This window comes from Barbus barbus (assembly GCF_936440315.1).
Source record: "Barbus barbus genome assembly, chromosome: 49".
In the NCBI taxonomy this organism is placed as follows: domain Eukaryota; kingdom Metazoa; phylum Chordata; class Actinopteri; order Cypriniformes; family Cyprinidae; genus Barbus; species Barbus barbus.
Window position 1 is genome coordinate 10,207,630 of NC_136727.1, and position 8,311 is coordinate 10,215,940.

The window sequence follows — 8,311 nt, forward strand, 5'->3', positions numbered from 1 at the left end:
GCTGCTATCATAAAAATACACTTATATGTAGTAAAATTCTATGTGTCACATTTAATGTCCAACAACAAATATTTTAGCAGAATGTATATTTTATTCAGAATTCTTGCGCTAGTATTCTATTCTGCTCTGTCTGTGTAGCGCGCATGCGCGCCGCAGCGCTCGTTCTCTCGCATAAGCCTCGCCCACTCCTGACAGCTAAATGGATATATTTGCATGGCTTTCTGACATTTACAGATGTAAAAAATATACCTGTGACGTATCAGTTATGCACTGAGGAAAACACAATGTTTCAAACGCGTTAAACAGCACAAATATTCGCTGTTTGCTATGGTGGATCGATTTGATCCATGATCGACATTAAGGGCTGCTTCAGAATAAGCGTGTACGTCACATTATCCTGACTCACTGAACCTGGATAGCATTAGTCAGATTGCGTGAACTTGAATTGTCGTTTATGGAACCGCTTTAGTCCCGATTGATTTGTTAGGTTATTTCAAGTCAGGTTTTGGACTTTAATCCCCGCTTTTCTTAGCGTCTTTTATGGAACAGCCCCCAGTAATGTGTTTTTCTAAGGCACGTTTATAAAATTCACTTCAATGGCCTAATCCTGGATTAGTCTAAACCCTGTCTGTGAAACCGGGGGCCTGTACCATGATGGTAGATGAACAAATTCAGAGTTACAGGATTAGTTTCGAGTTGACAAAACCAAACCACTCCAATCTGACTTTGTTGGTACCATGATGCTGATCATCAACTTTCTTTGTCAACTCAGGCTTTGATGCTGAGTTTGTGTTGGGCATGCACATGAATGTGTGACATCACTGGCGAACAGCCAATCACGAGCCTTGGTTAAAGGATTGAAGAACATAATGAATTTAAATGCATTTGCAATGAAAAACATTACTTGTTCATGAAAGAGGACAAATAAAATAAATGCTTTATCAGTGCAGTCACAAGTGAAACTTAAGTTAGTTTATATAGTTGTAAATATACAGCGATAGAGACTCACGTAGTCATTTTTAAAGCATCATCTATTGATTCTACAATTTATATTACATGCGATCTGTATATATTAACATTAATTTAAAATAAATGATATATAATAACTGTTAAACTAAAATCGCTTGTGTGTAATGGATTAATAATATGACTATCAAAACAACTGACCGTTTGAAAACGAATGAGTCCATACTTCAAGATGAATCGCACTTCCAAACGGTTACACAGGAGCTGCTGAGTGTTTGGATCAGGCTGCTGCTCTCTGTTGGTGAATCTTCATTAATACACGTCAGAAGGCTTAACCTGTCATTATATGATTTAATTAAAATTGGGTAAGTTATAATATATAATATAATCCTAAAAGTGTTGTTTTCATTGTTAGGTTGTTCCCACAAACTATTAATGAAAAATAGCAATCATGTTTAATGAATCTTCAGTGAATTATCCTTTTGTATTAAATGAGGCAGTGAGCACATAATCCCCCGGTTTCACAGACAAGGTTTAAGCCTAGTCCTAGACTAAAATGTAAGTCTTGGCTGTTTCAAATGAAATAAACTTGCTCTGACTGATCTCAAAATATATCAGTGCCTTTGTTTTGTCTCAAGATGCACACCAGTAATGTCCTGATTGAACTATGGCCTAATCCTGGTTTAGGCTAAACCCTGTCTGTGAAACCAGGCCAATAAATAACAAATATTATTTATTTGTGTGTGTACATATATAGTGCGTTTATAATATAAATATTATTATGAAAATTATCATATCAATGTTGATTTTACCGTTTTCCTGGGCAATCATTATATAAAATATTTCAAGCTCACTTCACTTCAACGAACTAAAACTAAAACCATTAAAAAAAAAAAAAAAAAAAACTTAAAATGTTTTAAAAATTTACTTATTTTATTCCAGCTAACTGCCAAAGCAATATTTATATTTTTATTTAGTTTAACTTTATGTACTCAAATGACTAAAACTGAAAAAAACACCACAAAATTATACAAATTTTAACTGAATGAAAATGGAAAATATGAAAATAAAAACTAATTAAAAATAGTAAAAAAAAAAAAAAAAAACTATAATAGTACCTCAATGATACTAAAATAAGGCAGGCTCACTGATCTAAAAAAAACACCAACAAATGTTCAAATTAATCTTTTTGCGTTTATTAAGAAATTTTACACTATAACAACATGTTTAGTTCTAAATTAATGTGCATATTTTCATTTCAAAGCAGAGGGGTAGTTAAAGGAGCGGGGGTCTCTCTCCAGACTGATGCTGGGCACTGATGATGCTCTCAGGAGGGGTTGCACGCCAAATGCATCAGGTCTGTTCTTTCCTCAAGAGGGGTTTCCAAACAAACCATCATTAGTCCATGAGACGATATCACTAATACCCAGCGGTCAGTCGGGGAGAATGAAGAGGGGCGGCAGGGCAGCATGCGGTAATTTGACAGTCAGTTAATGACGCTCCTTAAAGATATTTAGGCAGATCCTTCTCCACCACCTAAAAGGGAAATATTTAGCAAAACATATTTTGTATGCCAGTATCTCTGTGATAATTAGATACTGTAGCTAATCTTAAACATGGCCTAGTTTACAATCAAAGATTAATACAACTTACGCTTGGATCCTGTAATGGGGAGTATCTCTTCACAACCTGGCCTTCACGGTTAATAAGGAACTGAAAAGAATTTGATAGCAAATGAAACTATTTTAATAATACTAATAATTAGTAAGCTATGTATTCATATTTATAATACTATTATTTATAAATACAAGATTTAATTCATAATATGCTTTTTAATTAGCATAATTCAAAGGGAAAATGCACAAACCTTAGTAAAATTCCATTTGATGCCACTATAATGGAATAAAAACAAGTGTCAATAGATATTTAAACAGTTTTTAGAGTGCAGCTGTAGTTAAGGTATAGTTAACCCAAAAATTTTAATTTGATGAAAATGTATTCACGCTCCAGCCATCCAAGATTTAGAGAAATTTAGCATTATATCACTTGCTCACCAATGGATCCTCTGCAGTGAATGGGTGCCGTCAGAATGAGAGTCCAAACAGCTGATAAAAACATCTCAATAATGCACAAGTAATCCATACAACTCCAATCCATCTTTCAACATCTCGTGAAGCGAAAAGCTTTGTTTTTGTAATAAACAAATCCATCTTTAGGATGTTTTAACTTTAAACCATCGCTTCTGGACAAAATTCCAGTCCATAATCCATAATAATGCTTCCTCCAGTGAAAAAGTTCATCCCCTGTTGTCCTCTCACCTCAAAATCCACAGACATATTTGTTTAGAGCTGTTTTAAACGGAGCTTGATCTGTGCAGATTTCTCTCCTGCTTCAGATGAGATTACTTTTTCCACTGGAGAAAGCGCTTTTATGGATAATAACAAACACGCAGCTTTTCGCACAAGATGTTAATCGGTGGACTGGAGTCGAGTGGATAGCTGATGTTTTTATTAGCTGTTTGGACTCTCATTCTGACGGCACCCATTCACTGCAGAGGATCCATTGGTGAGCAAGTGATGTAATGCTAAATTTCTCCAAATCTGTTCTGATGAAGAAATAAACTCATCTACATCTGGGACTGCCTATTAAAAGGAATAGTTCGCCCAAAAATGAAAATTCGATCATATTTACTTATACTCATGTCAGTCCAAACTTGCATGACTATCTTTCTTCTGTTAAACATAAAAGTTCATTCTGAAGAATGCTGGTAACCAAACAGTTTCTGTTCCCATTACCTTTCATTATATGGACAATAAAACAATGGGAGTCAATGGGAACAGAAACTGTTTGGTTACCAATGTTCTTCAGAATATCTTATTTTAAGTTCCACAGAAGAATGAGTAACAGATGTTTCATTTTTTTGGCTGGACTATCTATTGAATCTATTTAGCTGATATCAAATAAGCATTTATTTCCACAGAATTTAAAAGTCAACCAAGTTAAATTATCTGGCAACTCACTTTCCAAGGAATCCTTTCCCATTTGGTTGGTCCTTCAGCCACTTCCACAGAGGGTGCGCGGAGTCGCCATTCACGTCAATCTTACTGAACATATCAAACTGCGCGTTGTAAGACTTGGCGAATTCCTTGATTTGGGAATCTGTTCCTGGTTCCTGAACAAAAACGTATTATTAGACCACAGTATTTATTAGCTTTAAGAGCATTAAACATGTTTTTGCCCCCCATACCTGACGTCCAAACTGGTTGGATGGGAAGCCCAGGATGCTTAAACCTCTCTCAGAGTACTTGGCGTGCATTTCTGCAAACTGAGAGTAGTTTACCGGGGTTTTGCCTCACTTTGAGGCAACATTAGTGATGATGACAACTTTCCCCCTAAAATGTACAGTAAATTAGATTTTGCTAGATTTACAAATTAATTGACACTAAAGCAATGATGCATCACACAATCATACCGGCTGAGGATACTGTAACACACTACCAGACTTATGCAGAAATATGTGAATAAATGAATAAAAACAGTGTGTTTTAAAATCGTCTAAAAATATGAAACATGATTGATATCCTCTGATTGGATATATTCTTAGTCTGTGCCCATCATGCATTACACAATTTTCTGTGAAATCTATGGAAGCCTATTCCTGCCACATAAAAAAATCATGTTTTGGTAAATCATAATTTCGACATAAAACGTGGAAATTATGAGATACTCACAGTTATGAGATTAATCAACATTATGACTTAATAATTCTGAGATAAAGTCCAAATTCTCAGATAACGCCATAATTAAGACAAAAAATTTAAATTATGACATGCTAAGTTATAAATTAGAAAAAAAAAAAAAAAAAAAAGTTAGAAAAAAAGCCCAAATTATGAGATTTTGAGTCCTAACTGAGTATTTCATAAATTATATTTTTTTCTAAGTCATCATTATGAGATAAAGTCAAAATTGAGATGAGACAAAAAGATAATTATGACAAGTAAAAAAACATGTCATAATTAGAACTTTTCATCTCATAATCTTTTTGTCATATTTGACATTTTATCTCAATAGTTTTTTGTAATAGTTTCAGTTTTTCTAATTTTTGTCAATTATGATCTAGTATGTCATAATTTTGACATATATCGTAATTATTACTTTTTATATCATAATTCAACATTTTATACCAATACTGTAATATGAAATTTCATAATTTTGTCTTTTCATGTCATAAGTAAGACTTAGAATGTCATATAGATTTTTCTTATGACTTTTTATGTCATAATCATGATTCGCCAAAGTTGTTGTGGAAATGTGCTTCCATAGAAATATATCGACCCAAAATCTGCAGACGGGCTCGGACATTTGCTAACTAGCATTACTCCTTTAAACTGTAAGTCCACTGTGATGATTTTCATACTTGAACAAACAGGTTTTATGACATGCTGATTTCCATCTCTCACCTGTATTTTTCCAGGGAAACTTCATTGCCATCTATATCCGTGGCAGTGAATTCATAAATGGATTTGGCCAACTGCCAGTCCTCTAGCTGTGCAGACTGAAAATAAAAACATGCTGGTGAAGTGATTTGAATACATATACACACGTAAAGAATAAGAACACTGTTAGAAACACCTTTAAGCAAATATCAGATACAAATCTCTATATTAAAATTCCAGCCGCAACTGAAAAACCAGTAAGCTATTCACACATTTAAAAAAATAATGGGCTTTTAAGAGCATTTCTTACCATTGTCTGCAACACTAGAGAGAACACAACAGCGGAACCTAAGAAACGCATGACTGCCTTTCAGTACTAACTACTGAAACAGCAGGCAGCGTATTAGATCAAATCCTCTTAGAGTGCCCAAATCTCCAGAAAACTGAAACCCTTGCACATATATAGGGCTCAAAATAAATATTAACTGGACTCCAAGGCTGTTTCTTCCTCATAGGTTGATTTTTATGCTGACTACAGACTTGAAGCTTGTTTACGTGTGGAGTTTTTCTCCTATTGAGGTCAAAGGTCACTGGGTGATGATCTTACACAACTGAGAAAGCTGATAGCTTGATGTGTGTGTTGACACTTGGTCCACATACCAGATAAGCCGTTAACGTACGCATTATATAAATTTTACTGCTTCTAAAGGTGACTAGAATAGCAAACGCATTATATTTCATTGGGATATTGATTAGACATTGCCTTCAGGAATGGATTCATGCCACAAAAATATTATGAAATGAAATAATAGGCTAATAACAAATGAAACAGTGTTTTGACTCACACTAATTGCAATAAAATAGTCATGAATATATAAGTCATAATTAGTTTATATTATAAGATACTAAGTCATAATTATGAGATAAAGCCAATATTAAATGACATAAAAATTCCAAACTGACACTAAATCATAATTACAAGAGAAAGTCAAAATTATAATAAAGATAAAGCTATTATTATGGCATAAAAGTTTGAAATTGAGATCATTTTGATGAAATTGAGATTATGTCATAAAACTAAAGGCAAGTCATTATTTTTTGTCATAAATACGAATTATTTTCCTCACAATTTCAACAATTTTTACATTTTATCTCAATCGATTTGTCGTCATAATTTCATTTAGTTTTGTGCCATAATTTGACTTTATAAATCATAATTTCAACTTTGTCATAATTAGCTGTCTTAGTAGATGTTCTTATAGAAAACATGTAATAGTATCAAAATACCATAAATATGACGATTTTATAAAGTGATCCTTTTGTAAAATATATGTAATGGATACAAAAAATATAAAATTATCCAATACATGTTTCAAAGAAAAAATGTCTATTACTAAGCAGATCTTATGAAACCAAATTTCTTATAATGTATGCAAAAAAATGTTATTAGCCTACATTAGATTATTAGATAATTGTTGTTGTTGCGCATTATTTATATAGGCAAGGCAAGTTTATTAATATAGCACATTTCATACACAGTGGTAATTCAAAGTGCTTTACATAAAAGAAAGTTAAATAGTCATTAAAAATAATAATCACAGCAATAAAAACAAGGAATTAAAAATGATATAGAAATTGATTTAAAATGAATTTAGAATAGAAAATGATTATACATCAAATACAGTGCAGTCAGTTCAGACGTAGCACACAGTACTCATTCAACATATGCACAGATGAGTTCTGAGTCTGGGATTAAATGTGGCTAATGTTTTCTTCTGGAAGCTGCTTCCAACTGTGGGAGGGTGATAACTGATGATAGTATGCTGATTTAGTTACTGCTTTTATAGGTCCTAGGCTACAGGAAAGAGTGAGCTAGGATTATGGAAGAATGAGACACAGAGACTAAAGACCTAAATACACTGAAACTAGACCCCTCATCTTGCACAATTTATCATTAGATTGTGATAAATCTGATGATAAATCATTTGCAAACCCCCCGTAATTATGCATATAATAAGCAGATTGCGTAATATGATTCAGATTTGCAAGTTTATGTTACAGAAGTATTTAATTTTACAATACCATTGCACCAATGATCCCGCTGCTCGATAAAGCCCCGAACAGCAACAGACGATGGATAAAAGCCATTTTTGTATCTTCTCGCTTTGCAAAGTCCAGCAGATACAGCTAACTCTTCATGAACACTTCATTTGAGTCGATTCATTTGAGTGAATCAGTTGAACCGATGCCGATTCGTTCCGCACATGAAATTACAATAAACTCCCGTATATTAATAAAACCCCGTAGTGACAGCAATATGTGTCTTCATGCTTTATATGAAGGTTTTCAAGAATTTAAAATGCTCTTAATATAAGAAACGACAAAGGAATCACTGAATCTTTTTGTGAATCGGTTCTTTGAAACGAACTATTCGAAAGAACCAATTTGCTGAAATCACACGCACTTCCCCACAGAGTCGTTTCTAGAATGTTACACAACCTTGTTTGTTTACAAACTAAATAAATCAGTTATATAAGATTATCTGTAATTTATTAACCACCTATTTAATATTACATTTAGTCATTTAGCTGACGCTTTTATCCAAAGCGACCTACAATGGAAGCAATCAAAATCAACAAAAGAGCAATGATATGTAAGTGCTATAATAAGTCTCAGTTACTTTAACGCAGGTCCCCCTCCGTTAAATTATATAATAAATAAAAAGAAAACAAATAGAATACAAAAAGATTAGAAAAGCTAGTGTTAGTATTTTTTTATGAACAGAATTTTACATTTGCATTTAATTTAACCATCAACACAACATTTCATTCGTTGAAAGCGGATAGTAAAAGCTTATGCATTTAAAAAAATAAAAATAAAATTATTTTGCACATGCGAAATCAAAGTGC

At 33.2% G+C, this 8,311-nt stretch overlaps 1 pseudogene across 1 annotated transcript; it reads right to left on the bottom strand.

Annotated features, from left to right (window-relative positions):
• Positions 1-2,140: 2,140 nt before the first annotated feature.
• LOC306867659 (phospholipid hydroperoxide glutathione peroxidase-like) lies at positions 2,141-5,975 on the bottom strand (annotated as a pseudogene). The gene is made up of 7 exons (XR_013786122.1): positions 5,713-5,975; positions 5,427-5,521; positions 4,214-4,358; positions 3,987-4,138; positions 2,834-2,858; positions 2,620-2,679; positions 2,141-2,502 (listed from the first exon to the last, which is right to left on the bottom strand). The product of XR_013786122.1 is annotated as a phospholipid hydroperoxide glutathione peroxidase-like (transcript).
• Positions 5,976-8,311: the final 2,336 nt, after the last annotated feature.